This window comes from Simochromis diagramma, unplaced genomic scaffold, assembly GCF_900408965.1.
Source record: "Simochromis diagramma unplaced genomic scaffold, fSimDia1.1 OVJJ01000585.1, whole genome shotgun sequence".
Taxonomy (NCBI): domain Eukaryota; kingdom Metazoa; phylum Chordata; class Actinopteri; order Cichliformes; family Cichlidae; genus Simochromis; species Simochromis diagramma.
The window spans coordinates 750,799-766,974 of record NW_024387398.1 but is presented as its reverse complement, the minus strand read 5'-3'; the positions used below and the strand labels follow the sequence as shown (position 1 = coordinate 766,974).

Genomic DNA, 16,176 nt, shown 5'->3' with positions numbered 1-16,176 from the left:
AAAAAACATTTGTTCTTACTGGTTTCACTTAATGTTTTCCACCTGGTATTTTTACATGTCCAACATTGTCTAGTAACTCAAAGCATTTATATTTAATGAATTAAATGATGACAATGACAATATATGTAATATGTACATATGTTATTTTTTACAATATCACTTGTGTGTGCTGCTGAGGGTTTTTCCATAATGATTTCCTCGTTTGATTTAATCTGAATTTATGATCAAATGTGAATTGTGGTGTTTTTAGATTTTTGTGTTTAAAGCAAGTAAACAAAGGACACAAAAGAAAAGTAAATAATCAAGCAGGTAATAAATGTTCTGATGCTAATGTGTTTTCCTCTATCTGTCCTACAGTGAAACAAGCTACTTACTGTTCTCTCTCACTCATCTGCAGCAAAGATGTGCTGAGTGGAAAGTGTATGAATTCTCATAGCCATGGCATAAAGAGTTCCACTCTTCAATCAATTTTCATTAGACATACCAAAGCATATCACTTTCATTTCCTACCGAAACATGTCCTTGTGTCATTGTCACAGAGATCAGTGAGAGGAAAAGAGAAAAACGTCCTCCTCTCTGGTCTGTGTCTCTCATTTTCTATTCATAATTAAAGTGTCTCTGAGGACCCTTGCTCTGCACTGCCCTATTTCCATACTCACACACAAAGAAAGTCTTTTATGCTTTGTTCTGTCTGGAGAAATCATGGCATTTCTTCTTCATAATGATGTCTTCCTCTCCCAACAGAATTGGACTGTTCTACAATTCAGAATGTGGCCTCCTGCCTGCATGGCCTGTTAGCTTCCATTTGCAGTGTCTTATTATGGCATCTGTACGCTCTGATTGTGATCTCACACTCCAGCTTAGACTTCCAGCAGTGACATTTTCTTTGCATGCAGGACTGGAAATCTACTCCAAATAACACAACAGATGCCTGATAAAGGCACTGATATAGAAATCTGTATGAAGATGCCATGACCTGGATTTTCCCAAAGCAAAAGCATAACAGCTCCAGTATCTCACAGAAGTGAGTGCACCCCTCACATTTTTGCAAATATTTTATTCTTTTTTTCATGGAAGAACACTGAGAACACGACACTTTGACACGATGTAAAGTAGTCAGTGTACAGCTTGTACAACAGTGTAAATCTGCTGTCACCTCAAAATAACTCAACATACAGCCATTAACATCTAAACAGCTGGCAACAAAATATTTAAAATATAACAAAATATTTTTAAAATTATAGGGGTGTACTCACTTTTGTGAGATACTGTGCATGACTGAAACATCATGTTTTAAATTCTACATGTTAACTCATCATGTGGTACGTGAGGCCTGTACAATGAAGTAAGATTTCATCTAATCCAGGTGACTTCAAGGTAGCCCTGGGTTTTCTGTACTACAAAAGTGGATCACTTACTACCAGGGTAGACTGCCATAGAATAGAATAGAATAGAATAGTCCTTTATTGTTATTATATTCCATCTTCTTCCGCTTATCCAAGGCCAGCAGAGAGATTTAGGCCCTTTCTCAATTCTCAAGTACGCGAGTCCGTGCTCGCGTTCTCGGCGAGTACGGACTCACCGAGAACGCGAGCACGGACTCGCGATTTGTACAATTGGAACACCAGCGTACTTGATGTACTCTCTTAATTTAACTGTGAGTAATATGTTATGAAGCTTAACTTTAATCACAGCCAAACCGGTTTACTCAGGAACAAATAAAACACTGAAATAAACCAAACATTAACATTTAGAAGTGATCTAAGTGACTTATATATCATGTTTAACCTCAGTAGTGAAATCTCTATTAATAAAAATAGTGTACATGTACATACGTGTACATGCCTTAATAAAAACAAGCAGGTGAGATGTTAGAACGCTTTTATTTTTATTGTAGTGGACACTCAATACAATAGACGGCTGCTGGGGTTTGTTTAACCTGAGTAGCGAAAAGACCGCGGGGGGGTTGAAAACGATGTGCTGGGAGTCCGCCGTTCTCCTAATCCTCGACCTCGCTGTCTGCTGTGGAGCTGGCGGGTCACAGACGTCTCCGAAAACGTCGGAGCGCGTTTGGAAATATATGATGTCTTGATAAATCGAGCAGATGTTTGAAGTTTACACAGCTACTTTCTCGCTTGAAAATAACTTAAAAGTTTATTTTGTGACCCAGAAAGAGTAATATTTAAAAGTTTTTAGCCCCGCTCGTCCGCCATTGCCGCGTTTGAGTTTTGGGCGAAATGCATTCTGGGATATTTAGCTGTACCAAGTCCACACAAGCCACCACCGATGCATGCTCGATAAAACGGGCGGAGCGAGAACACATCCGGGACTTTTTCGCGTTCTCGGCTTGATGCGTACTTCGAATTGGAACAGTACTTGGTCTCTGACTGATGACGTATCACAAGTACACGAGAACGCAAGTACGCATATTGAGAAAGGCCCTTAATCTCTCCAGTGTGTCCTGGGTCTGCCCCAGGGCATCCTCCCGGTGGGACATGCCCACACCTCATCCAGGAGGAATCCTTGTCAGATGCCTGAACCACCTCAACTGACTCCTTTTGATGTGGAGGAGCAGCGGCTCTACTCTGAGCTCTACTTCACCACGACAGACTGGTACAGCATCAGCGTCACTGCAGCCGCAGCACCAATGCATCTGTCGCTCCCTACTCACTCGTGAACAAAACCCTAAGATACTTAAACGCCTCCACTTGGGGCAGGAACTCGTCCCTGACCCAGACTGGGCACTCCACCCTTTGTCATTATACATGTAAAATGAAATTGTGGGTGCTCCACATCAACTGTGCACATATGAAATATAAATAGTAATAATATCGACATAATGATGGAACAGTGATTGAAGTCTTTCAGCTCAGACATTCATCGTGTTTTCCTTCCTGCCTCCATGTAGGTCTCGTCCAGTCTCACTGAAAAATGCACTTAAACACCTGCACACTCATACAGTCTGGTAACTGTGCTGAGGTACCTTTTAAATTAAATTAAATATATAAATAACAACAAGATTTTAAATTTCCACCTGTGGACTCCCAGGCTGAATCTTCAGATGGTGTTTCTGCTCCTCACAAGGAAACTAGAGGAAGCGCAGCTGTAGGCTGGAAAGGGCAGCACATCTCACACCCTTGTCGTCTTCATCAACGTAGAAAACCTTTTAACTACTTGAGTAATCAGTATGATTCAGGAATTCCCTTCAGCAGAAAACAGACGTCAGTATACTGGATATCATCCTCGTCAGAAAGCAGATGTCCCTCACTGGCATCAGCTGTGGAGGCTGGATATCCCCACATTTGGCGACAACAAGGCAGTAAATTTCATTAGCACACTGCCAAGGTTGGACTCTCCCTCTGCCATAACACAGAGTTCTTCTTCAGAGCTCCCCCCCTTTATTCTTCTTAAAGCTTAAGCGAGCGTCTAAACCCTGCGGTCCCTCTGAGATATTTGCCTTTGTGTTCGATCTCTCAAAGGCTGGAGTGCTCCTTCTAATCACCCCATTAGGCCTCCAGTGCCGCCTGTGTCATGCGCCACATTTGACATCGACCGATCGTGTGCGTCTCGATTTTTGTAACCTGGTGCGTTGCGCCGCGGTCGCCACAGCCCAGTTTAACACACAAGTGTACGATCATGTCAGTTTTTTCCACCATTTTAATGATATTTCACTATAATCTGCAGATACACAGAGGGAGATGTTGGAGCAGTTTAAAACTAGAGAGTTTGTGGAAAGACATTGTAACCAAACACTCGACAAAGGCTTCTGGTTCTGACTTCTTTTTGTCAAGGTGACCTACGTAGAGTCAGGACTGAACTGATACAAATTCCACCCCCACTGAGTGCATCTGTGCCTTTCTCTGCAAGGGAGTCTCTACAGCATTACTTAGTTAAATGCATTTGATTGATATACGTATCAATCTGGCTATTTTATGTGTTTTTTCTTTACTTTATTATATATTTTATTCTGTAAGAATACTGCCAATACTGAATTTTCAGTTCGAATTTGAGACAGAGATAACACACATTAAAGGAGTGAACGTTCTGCAGACATGAAGTCTGACTTTCTCGGTGCAAATCAATATTGCTCAAGACAACAGGACAATGGAAAAAGGTACAGTAGCTAAAAGGATGAGGGAAGGAAAGAAGGAAAGAGGTTAGTAGAGAAGCAAGATACAGAAATAAAGAGGAAGGGAGGGAATATTTCACTCCATGTGTCTTCATCTGTTCTTCCTCTATGTCATTTTGCATGCTTTTCTCTCCAGACCTGTCACACAGCCACACATGCTGAGAAGCATTGTAATAAAATGTAACAGCTGTGCAAAATGCCAGCCTGGCCTTTTCTCAGATATACAGTCTGAATCAGTCTAAATGTTACCCTCATTCTCCCTCAGCAGAGAAAACGGACGGATAGAGCAGGGATTCACATGACTTAAGGGATGGAGGAGATTTGGGGGAGGGGAGATTGGGGCAGAGGGGAAGGAAGTAGTGGGTGGGGAATTGGGGAACATGTGAAAACAAAGACAGAAGCCTCAGACATGGGGGGATACAGCCAGCAGCTCAGAGATCAGCTTTGCAAACACTATAATCAGAAGATAAGGCAGGTAACGAGTTTCACCAAAAATGCAAAGTCTCAAAAAGCACGAGGGAATAATCCCTGATTTCAGACGGTAAACATTACAGATCATTCTGAAACATTTCTGAACAACAAGAAAAATCTAAACAACAAACAAGCAATGCAGAAAAACAGGACACACGCCTGAGGATGGACATATAAACAATGCATCTTCTCTCACAAAGACTGCGAAATGAGATTATGAGCACCTCACGTGCACTCTGGACAGGGATCATGTAGAGTCACGTCTGTTACAGTGGAGATAGAGACAACACAGTGAATGTGTAAACTGAAAAACCCTTTCTATATTATTGTTTACAGTTCACGAAGCTCATGGCCATTTACAGCATTAACTTTACCAGTTTATTCCTATTACAGCTGGTAGCTGATTTTGTAAGATAAATTGTTCCTGCCATGCACAGTGATCTGGTTTCTCCTTTGTTGTTGTTTCCCTGGGCTCTTTATTCTGAACTTTTCAGTTAATACTGGTCACTTTTTCCCTTCGGTAGTTTTGTTGTTCTAGTTTTGATTTCAGAGGTGAGACCATCACACAAGTTTCCTTTTCTACACTTCTTCAATATTACCTACTGAGCTGTTTCTCCACTGGTAGACACACACACACACACACACACACACACACACACACACACATTTATATATATATATATAAATGTTAACTTAAAAAAGTTTAAATGTCTTCAGTATTGAACAGCAGAAATGAGGCTTTCTTGTCCAAGGACATTTAAGTAAAGTAAAAAAAACAACAACAAAAAAGCGTCTGACAGCGCTGTAAACAACGGCAGACTGGTGGGTGATAAGCGAATGAATAATGCCAAAAACAGAGATTTGAGAAACTGTTCTTGAAGTACACAGAGAGTAAGTAAGTAAGTAAAATTTATTTATATAGCACATTTCACAGATAAAAATCACAAAGTGCTTCACAATAAGATCAGACATACAAGTTAAAATTAATTAAAAGCCTGTTTGTATAAAAATGTCTTCAGCTGCTTTTTAAAGGAGTCAGAGTCTAGACAGCGTAAAGATTTGTTGAGACACGTAAAAAGACCGTTACAATAATCCAAACGAGAAGAGATAAAAGCATGAATAGAGAGAGAGAGAGAGAGCTGTGCATGAAGTTTTTATCGTGGTGGAAGCAAAACAGCAAAAGTCAGAGGGAATTAATGACGATGTTTATCAAATGTGAAGCGTAGTTTGGATCTTCTTTTGCTGCTGGCTCCGTGAGTTTTGGCTGGAGAGAGACAAAACCTGCAGCTCAGAATCAGCGCAAAAAAGACGTAAAGACAAAGCGTGGACCCGCCCACACAGCAGAATCGGTGAGCTGTCGGCCAGGGGCGATTCTAGGATCAGAGCTTTGGGGGTGCTGAGCACCCAGAGAGCTGCTCAGCCAGGCAAGATAAACTTTACACGTCACAATGAGACTTCTTCCCCGTCTCTGTCAGTCCCTGCATCCTTAAATGTCTCCAGTTGTCCCAAGTTCCCTCTGACTGTCTCCTTGGTGCATTTAAACCCCTGTTCCTCTCTGTCCTCATCGTCTGTTGTCCTCGTCTCTGTTATCAGTCATCATAATTTTACCATCTCTGTGCAAGTCTGCAAATTTCTTTATTAAATCATAAGATTCTTAAATTCATCACGTCTCTCTGTGCCTGGGTCCTCGTCACAAAACATGACATCACTGTTTTGTACATTTTAACACAATTTAATCCCACATTTGAGAAAGAAAAGAAAAACACTTTTTTTGAAAAGTCTGTAACAAAACCATCAAATCAGATCAAGGTTATTTAAATGCTGCAAAAGAAGAATGGATTGGAATAAAAAAAAAAATACATATCCTAACCTTAATTACTGGGAGAATAATGAATGATGCTCACAGTGAGTAAAAAGTAAACTGACTGCATTTGTTTGGACAGAGATTCACTTTTAATGTGTGTGTATAATATACTACAGATGCATAAAAAACACTCCCAAAACAGAATTTACTACAAATAAATTATTACAAAATATTTAAAAAATATATATAAAAATGGAGGCAACTTTGCCTGTGGTAGAATGTATACAGTGTATGAAAAAATCTTTACTGCAGTAAAGAGTAACTGAAGGTTAAATGCAGCTAATATGTCCTGTTTTAAGCCAGGCACTTACACCTCCGCTCTGCTGCGTCTCAGCCACCATCGCTCTGGCAGCAAGAGCCCTAGAGCAGGGGTGTCCAACTCCAGGCCTCGAGGGCCGGTGTCCTGCAGGTTTTAGATCTCACCCTGGGTCAACACACCTGAATCACACGATTAGTTCATTACCAGGCCTCTGGAGAACTTCAACACATGTTGAGGAGGTCATTTAGCCATTTAAATCAGCTGTGTTGGATTAAGGACACATCTAAAACCTGCAGGACACCGGCCCTCGAAGCCTGGAGTTCGACACCTGTGCCCTAGAGCCAGAGTAGGGGAGAGGCGAGCTGGAACAAACCATTTTGGGAGGGGGGGGTATCTATACTTTTGTTGTTAAAATATTACGTCTCAACCAAGTACTGTATAGTTTTTATATTTTCAGCAGTGTGTCACACAAACAGCAAATATTGTCCAAAAAAAGTAAGAAATCTTTGGGGGTGCTGAAGCACCCCCCAAAATGGGCTAAAATCGCCCCTGCTGTCGGCTTTCAGCCCCGACGGCGTGTCCGTCTACGGGCCGTCGGGGCTGAAAGCCAAGAAAGAGAAAGCTGATTCTGATGCGTCGGCTCTGTGTTTACGTCTTTGTGTGGAGTCCGTGTACCTGCTCTCATTTGCTGTTTGGTGGTTGTTGAAATAATTTTGTGAGCTTTAACCTGAGATTCTGGCGTTTCTGGCAAAACACAGTTATATTTAAAAGTCGATTCAGGATTTCATGAATAAATATCACTTTATTCACGCTACTCACCTCTCTCTATCTGCCTGAACTTTCAAACTTAGACGAATCACTACAGAAATATCTGGACCACGGCCAATCAGAGAGGTCCTGCCCCTGACTATCTCTGATTAGTTTAGACCACGATAGGGACATTATGGTCGTGTCCAAATTCATGGGCTGCATCCTCCTGAGGCCGCATTTGTAGACCGATTACATCACAGCGACGCGCCGAAGGCTGTCCAAATTCGTAGACTCCTCCGAATGCAGCCGACAAATGCGTCCTCCTTTTCCCCGAATTTGAAGGATGGGTTGGGTGTGTCCTTCGTGGCCTACCGTATGCCAGAATTCATAGCGCGGCCCAGCCAAACTCCAGTTTCCAACAATGGCGGCCGCTACTAAGTTTTAAAATTACTCATACTAATCTTTCTGGGTCACAAAATAAACTTTTAACATATTTTCAGGCGAGAAAGTAGCTGTGCAAACATCAAATATCTGCTCGGGTTATCAAGATATCGCATATTTGCAAAAGTGCTTCGACGTTTTCGGAGGCGTCTGTTACCCACCAGCTCGATAGCTAGCCGGGAGCTCGAGGGTTACTGATGCGGCCGAGAACGGCACAACTCCCGGCACATCATTTTCAGATCACCGCGGACTTTCGCTCTTTGGGTTAAACGTAATATATAATTCACTTAGATAACCTAAAAATGTTATTGTTGGGCTTTTTTCAGTGTTTTGTTTGTTCGTGAGTAAATCGGTTTGGCTGAGATTAAAGTTATTCGATTAGATAAAATAAAACGTTATTAATCCCCTGGGTGGGTTCCTCCTTGGTTTTTACACAGCTGACTAAACGTCAAACAGAAAACTGATTAAACAGAAGTGTGAGACAGTCGAGAATTTACACCAGTGTCCTGTTATATTTTAGATAGCAAGGAGCAGACGGCTGAGTTTATTAAACTCCACCGAGACAGCGGTGACGCTAATCTGAAGGCTAGACCGTCACATTTCACGGCCGTTTACTTCCGGCCTACCCGACCTTCTGAGGACCCGGCCCACGTAGACCGCGAAGGCCGGGCCTCAGGAGGATGCAGCCCATGAATTTGGACACGACCAATGTGTGTCTGCTGTTGACCACACCGAGACTTTCAGAGTTGCAGAGAATTTTATTTTATTTATTTTACTCGAAAAGTTGGTCGCACTGGTGCACACACATAAAACAGATTGTGGGTTGTACATTAACATAAAACTTGTTGGAACCAGACTGAGTTTCCCCAGAGAAACACACACATACATGAAAAGAGAGAGAGTATGCATACTATGCAAACGACTACCAAACAGCCATCATAATTCGCATGATGTTGGGGCAGCATGGGTACGAGTAATTTTTTATTTTTTTGCCGATGCCCGTGATGCCGCCCCGGGCAACCGCCCGTGTCGCCCGTATCAAAAACCGCTACTGCGCACCATTGAAAAGTTTGTTTGCATTTGCGACCAAATTGGTTGCACTCTACAGTCCTGATATATCTATCTATCTATCTATCTATCTATCTATCTATCTATCTATCTATCTATCTATCTATCTATCTATCTATCTATCTATCTATCTATCTATCTATATATACTGAAAAGTCTTACTGAAATGAAAGTGCGGAGTGCGGGAGAGAAGTCCCCATTGCTCTGAGCCTATAGCAGCACAGCTATCGGATGGTTCAGGGTAACCAGATCCAACCTTAACTATAGGCTTAAATTTATTTTAAGAAGAGAGATTTGAAACCTAATCTTAAAAGTAGTGAACGTGTCTGTCTCCCACAGGAGAGCTGCCTGATAGCGCTGCCTCACGTTATGCTTTTTGGAAAGTACCACATGTAAAAATAATCTGATACTATGAGGTCTTTAACTAAGATATGATGGAGATTTTTAGGCCATTTTTTTCCTGTTTTCATTAAAACAGAATATGTTCCCCACCAAAGATGATATTGTATCCCCGTGGTGTATTGTAATGCACAGTTCAGCCTTTTGGACCTTTCGAGCACAGTGTTATATTTTCATTTTTTGGCACATCAATCATAGTCTTTCTCATTAACTCTGCACTGAAGATGTCCCTGGATATCCTCCGGCTGAGGCTCATTACAAAGTCAGAGGTGAGCAGACTGAAAGTTCCTTCCCATTGCTTCTTTCTTTGGAGCAACATAATGATGGCAGATAATTTTTAGATTCAGACTGGGAAGTGATAAACATGGGAGACGAGACACTTTGGCTAGATAGACTGAATCCAGTCACATAGTATTTCCACATCACAGCAGTATTTTAATTAAAAGAGCAACAAAATGATCTAAAGTATTGACAGTGTGGACATCTGTGAGTGCACCTGTTATTCTGGTTTAGGTAAATGCAGTTATAAGAAAAACACAATCAAACATCAGATTGATACGATCATATGATCCCTTTGATTTTTTTTGTAATGCATTCAAAACGTATAACTTTAACTGATAAGATGAATAATGAACAAGTGTAATTAAATGCCTGATAAGCAGACAGAATATTGACCGATCCCATAGATGTGTATGTATTAAGTACAAATGGTGTACAACAAATACAGCCCCTCAAAATTGCAGCTTTCAGCCAGAGGTCAGCTGTCAGGTGTCCCCGTCTTTCCCTTGGGGCCTGACTACTTTCCAGTGTAAACACACCCTTCCACCAAGAGATGGCGCTTTCTTAAAAAAAACCCAAAAAACTTTGACTTGGCTAGTTAGCTAAATGTGGTTTTCTCAGTATTATTGTAGGGTCCTTGTTTATAATAATATGTAAAGCACATTGAGGCCACTGTTTTGATTTGCACTATATCAATAACTAAATTGAATTCCACATTGGTTTGATAGCTTTAATGACCTTGAATTGGCAGCACATTACATGGGCACCGCTCAGCTCTCAATGGTAAAGGCTCACAGGTTCAAAGCAAAGTCTACTTATGAGCTGTAAGTAAGTACAAATTTAAAACATAAGCACAAATATGAGCACAAATTTAAACTACACTTTTGAACATTTGACTACTAGAACCTTGTAATAGAGCTGGGAAAACTAAATTGAATTCACCTGTCTCTAAGCTCTCAGGCTTATAGGTGGTGGTAGAAAGGACCAAAGGCACACAGCGTAGCAGTCACGTGAATGTTTTTATTTACAGTGTAGTTTGATTTTTGCTCGTGCAGTTTTACGTCCCTGTCTCCCTGGATCAGGAGTAGAGACACTTTTGGGGGGTTTAGAGTTTAGAGTTTGCGCTTTGTGCTGAAGCGACGGACAGTTAGCAAAAAGATGTCTGGTTGTACGGCAATAAAAGCATTCATGAGCGGCCCTAGGAACAGGATTACGGCGGGAAGAATGCTTAGGAGAAACCTTTTGTCGTGGTCCGGGTGAGTGGCTGTATTTTTCCACAGTGCTGTGGTCTCCACTTCCACAGTTCTCATCATCTTACCCATTGTCCACACCTGGTGGTGATTCAACCAGCTGTACTTCAGACCAGTGCACACAGCAATCTTCGCCAGATCATCTGCTAACCTATGTTAGCATTTGGCCGTGAGTGTTTCTAGTGAACCATTGTGCTTGTCTTACTTATCTTGGGGTATCTTTGTGTTCTAGTAATTTCTCGGATCATCTACTCACCTGCAACACTCACATTTACCTGGACGCTGGTGTTCTCTGTGAAATCTGAGCTGCGATGCATCGGCTGTTCTAGACAACCTCCCTGACACCACACCCTGAACCTACTGCTCCACACTCCTCTGCAGCTGAGCCACAAACCACATCCACAGTGGGATAAAATAATAAAAAAAATAGAGACCAAATATGGTTTTGTACCAGGGTATACAACATGTTGTAGATGTGGCCATTTTTACACAGGAGTTGACCAACTCTAGGTGTTAATTTGTAAAAGAAGCCAACATCTTAGTAATCTCACAAATACATCAGAGGATCTCTGTCTGTGTGCATCTTTCCTCTCCTGCCTTAGAACAAATGCAAGATTCCAAATGTGAGCAGGCACTGCTTTGAAAAGTATATATTTGAAACCAAGTGCATTGATAGCACTAATGTGAATCGAGGTGAGGGTCAGGCAAAGAGTGAATCTGAAAATCCTGACAACCGTCAGCAACGCTACGTCCAGATGAACAGAATCAAGCTTTTGGGAACTGTCAGAACTACTTCCAAAGGGGACAACATCTATTAGACGTGAAATACCTGAGACTTTCCATACCATTTTTCTTTCTTTAGAAATAAAGAAGCCTTTTGGATGTGTTACATCCCCCAGGAGGATGCTGGTTTTCTCTGGTGAAATAATACCTTGTCTTCTGTCTAGGCTCCATCTCTTGTTCTGATTGGGTGCTGGTACCTGAATCAACCCTAACCCTAACTGCCAATTGGCAGAGCCCTATATAATGCCTGTGGAGCTGTGTTTCTGGGCCCTCCGGCCACTTCGACTGCCATACTTGTGCAGGCTTACATGCCTTTGGAACTGTTATGTGTCTGTGTTCAGACTGCCTGTAGGGGAGAGCTGGCTTTGTTTTGCGATCCCTTGTTTTCTCCTGTTTATGTGCTGGTTAGGTAGGATATTGTTGTAGGTTGTATATTTTGTTGTCTTTGGAGTCAGGTAAGTTCATTTTATTTTCTATCAGGGATGTTTTATTTGTTAGAGTCATGCCGACTCCTGGCTCTAAAGAAGCTACATGGCTCCGCCCTCCTCTTGGCTTACCACCCCACAGGAGAAAGTTGGCCCCCCCACCTTCTTCAAATTCAACAATAGTGTCACATGTTTGTGCTACGTTTGTGCTGCAAAAATTTCCGTTTGTACCACTATCACTTTAAAGATATTAATAAAAGACTGTCTTGATGCTCAATCATCCAGGTAAGTAAATCCCAAAAGGTTGATTCTGTTCATCTGGACGTTTTCAGTGGGAGAAACGTTTCATCATCATCCAGGTGATGTATTCAGTCTCAGCTGACTGCAGCTTTCCCCATCTTATAAACAGGACATGTACAGTGACTGGAACAAGCACCGCTGCATGAACAATGGGCTGGGAGGTCACTACCCGTTGCACTACCACTCTGCCAGATGGCTAACTTCACCCCTGTAGTAGATCTCAACATTGTTGCTGATGTGACCTACCACAGTTGTTTCGCCTGCAAACTTGATGAAAAGGTTGGAGCTGTGTGATGGTGTGCAGTCGTGGGTCAGCAGAGTGAAAAGAAGGGCCCTCAACACACATCCTTGGGGAGCCCCCGTATTCAGTTTTCTTGTGATGATGGTGTTGCTGCCGACCCGTACTGTCTGCTGTCTTCCTGTCAGGAAATCCAGCAGCCAGTTACACAGCAAGGTGCTGATCCCAGCAGATCCAGTTTGTGAATGAGTTGCTGGGGAATGATGGTGTTGAAGGCTGAACTGAAGTCTATGAACAGCACTCTGACATATGAGCCTCTAGTGTCCAGATGTGTGAGGGCTGAGTGAGGGGCAGTTGAAACTGCATCATTGGTTGAGCGTTGACGGGTATGTGAACTTGAAGGGATCCAGGTTGGAGGGAAGAGATAATTTGATTTGATGCATGACTAACCGTTCAAAGCACTTCATAATGATGGGGGTGTGACCGGACAGTAGTCCTTAAAGCAGGAAGTAGATGACTTCTTGGGTACAGTAATGATGGTGGAGGCTTTGAGGCATGTGGGAACGACGGCCTGACCCTAGTGATGTGTTAAAGATGTCTGTGAAGACATTTGTGAGTTCCACAGCATAGTCTATCAGTGCTCGTCCAGGGATGTTATCAGGACCTGGGGCTTTGCGTGTATTGATTTTGGCAAAGGACCCACACACTGTCTGGGGATTGTGTCACCACGGTCTGTAGAGTGGGCTTGTAGTCTGTGATGGTTTGTATTCCTGTATCTCTGCTGTCGCTGAAGCTTTGCGAAATCCTCCTGGAGTACTGCCTTTTAACCTCTGATGGCACATGACAGGTTTGCCCTTGCTGTTCTTAGGCTCACCTCATCCCCGGCTCTGAAGGCTGCATTTCACAACCTATGGAGTCTTTAGACCTCACCTGTGAGCCATGGTTTCTGATTGGCCCGGACAGTGATAGTCCTGGTCTCTGTGACATCATTGATGCATTTTGGGTTTTAGGCAGTGACAGTTTCTGTATAGTCCTGAAAGTCTGTGGTGTTGTCGCGTGTGGCAGCCTGTTTAAAGATCTCCCAGTCTGTGGTGGTACGTGTACCCTTCCGGCCACACGTACCTGCTTACAAACTGGTTTGGTGACTTTGACCAGGAGCCTGTATGCTGGCATTAGCATAACAGTGATGTGATCAGAGGCACCAAGGTGGGGGAGGGAGAGGCCTTTGTAATCTCCTCTCTGGGTGGTGAAAACATTGTCCAAAAAACAATGACACAAATGAACATAATGACACCACAGGGAAAGAAAAACTTACACAATGAAAAGACACACAAGACTCTTTCAAAATAAACCAGGAAACACTGAGAAAGTAAAAATAATCAAAGAATAAAACTAAAGCACACAAAACACTGGGTTGTAGACCCAGGCAGGAGTTGTACATTATCACTGTACATGTCCTGTTTATAAGATTGGGGAAAGCTGCAGTCAGCTGAGACTGAAGAAGTCACCTGATGATGATGAAACGTTTCTCCCACTGAAAACATCCAGATGAACAAATCAACTTTTTAGGATTTACTTACCTGGATGATTGAGCATGCATCAAGATATTATTTTATTAATATTTTTAAAGTGATAGCGGCACAAACAAAAATGTTTGCAGCACAAACATGTGACACCACTTTTGTTGGATTTGAAGAAGGTGGGGGGGCAACTTCACTCACATGAAGGGGCAATGCCACAAGGCACTGACAGGGGCATTAGACATCAGGACAGCATAGGTCGCAGGTCGAGGAATGTCATTGTCGTATCATCAGCTCTGAGCTGTATTTCTTGGATGTTGGGTTAAGACAGGAGCAGAACTGATCACCACCTGATGGTCAGGTGGTGAGGAATGATGCTGAACACACCTGATGTACCAAAACACATTCCAGCTGGAGTTGAGGGTGCAATGGGTGCACCTGGCAGAGGCCCCAGTCCTCCAGATCTTAAATTTCCACCACTGGCAAAGCTTTGATTTTGTTTCAAGGGTGGCTGGGGACACTGAGTGTGAGTGGACTGTGTTTTGCACCTCCATTGCTCCCCGGGATGATCTAGGCTGCATTATTGGAGAGGTATTCTGTCCATTAATCAACCCTCGCAGCATTGATGAAAATAGTGCAGTTTTCACACTGGTTGTGGAACACCACCTGACCACCAGCTCTTTATGCTCTTAAGTATATTTGAGTGTTCGCCCAAGTAATCTATGTGTGTTTTGTGAAGAAGGCACTGAGCACATCTCTCAGGGTATCCTGGTTTGGGAGTATTTAATATCAGGCCCATTGTTACAGGCCGTTTGGTCCCCACACACCCACAGCAAGAGCTTGGTCGATATTGCTGGCAGTAAGTTTTACTCATTTCAGGTGGGTTTTGGACTCCATCAGGGCTGCCCTTTGTCACTGATGTTATTCATAGTTTTTATGTACAGACTGTCAAGGCATAGCCTAAGTGGAAGGTCTTAACTCTGGTGCCCTCTGGTATCTTTGCTTTCTGCGGCTGACATGGTTGTGCTGGCTTCAGTGGGTGGTGAATAAGAACCTCCCAGTGCCACGGTGCAGCAGGAAAAGGGTGGAATGACCATTTTCAGTCTGGGACGAGTTTACGTTTTTCAGAGTCTTATTCATGAGTGAGGGGAAAGTGGGGCGTGAGATAATCAGATGGATTGGGGCTGCATACACAGTGATGATACACTCATCTGATGTGTTGAGTTGAGCATAAAAACAAAGCTGCTGATTTATTGGTCAAGCTATGTTCCAGCCATCAGTCCTCGTGAGCTCTGGGCAGCGGCTTCAACAATGAGGTCGAGGATAAAACTATAAATGAGTTCCAGTTAAGGTGCTTTATGTATCTTATTAAGTTGCACCTCGGCTCCTCCTGGGTGAGTTGTTTTGGACATGTGCCACCAGGATTAGGCTCAGGGGCAGACCCAGGAGTCAGCTAGCTTGGGAACCACTCGGTGTTCTCCCAGATGAGCTAAGAGAGGTGACGGGGTGATGGTACTCTGGGCTTCTCTGCTTAGACTGCTGCCTCTGTAACCTGAACCTGGGTAACAGGTGGATGGATAAGTTAATATAAACGTATTAATACTAAATTATTAATACTACATGAATGACACTTTTTCTTGTGACATTTAATTATTTTGCAAATGTTCGTTGTCATTTGTTCCATGTAGGTATACTAATGACACGCCTGTATCTGGCCCCTGCTGGGACAGTGATGGGTGTTCAGAGCTTTTAAAGTGCTAAAACATGTCTGTAAGAATACTGTTTAAACACATTTGGCTTTGTTTTATAAGCTCCTTATGCTTTGGAAAGCACAATGAAGCAATTGCATGCAATGAAAATACACACACATGCAAATGAAAGTGGCTGGTGGTTTTCCGGGCTTGAACACAAGACATTTGCTTAAGGTCACCTCGGTATCACCACAGAACATTCAGCTTAAAGAGCTGAAGACAGGTCTTTGATTCACACTATGAATGTGA

General features: G+C 42.7%; 1 long non-coding RNA gene across 1 annotated transcript; it reads right to left on the bottom strand.

The window, feature by feature from the left end:
* Positions 1-611: 611 nt before the first annotated feature.
* On the bottom strand, positions 612-14,035 carry LOC120720450. The gene is made up of 3 exons (XR_005692949.1): positions 13,773-14,035; positions 6,772-6,777; positions 612-627 (listed from the first exon to the last, which is right to left on the bottom strand). It is a non-coding gene; the product is annotated as an uncharacterized LOC120720450 (long non-coding RNA).
* Between the last annotated feature and the right edge of the window lie 2,141 nt (positions 14,036-16,176).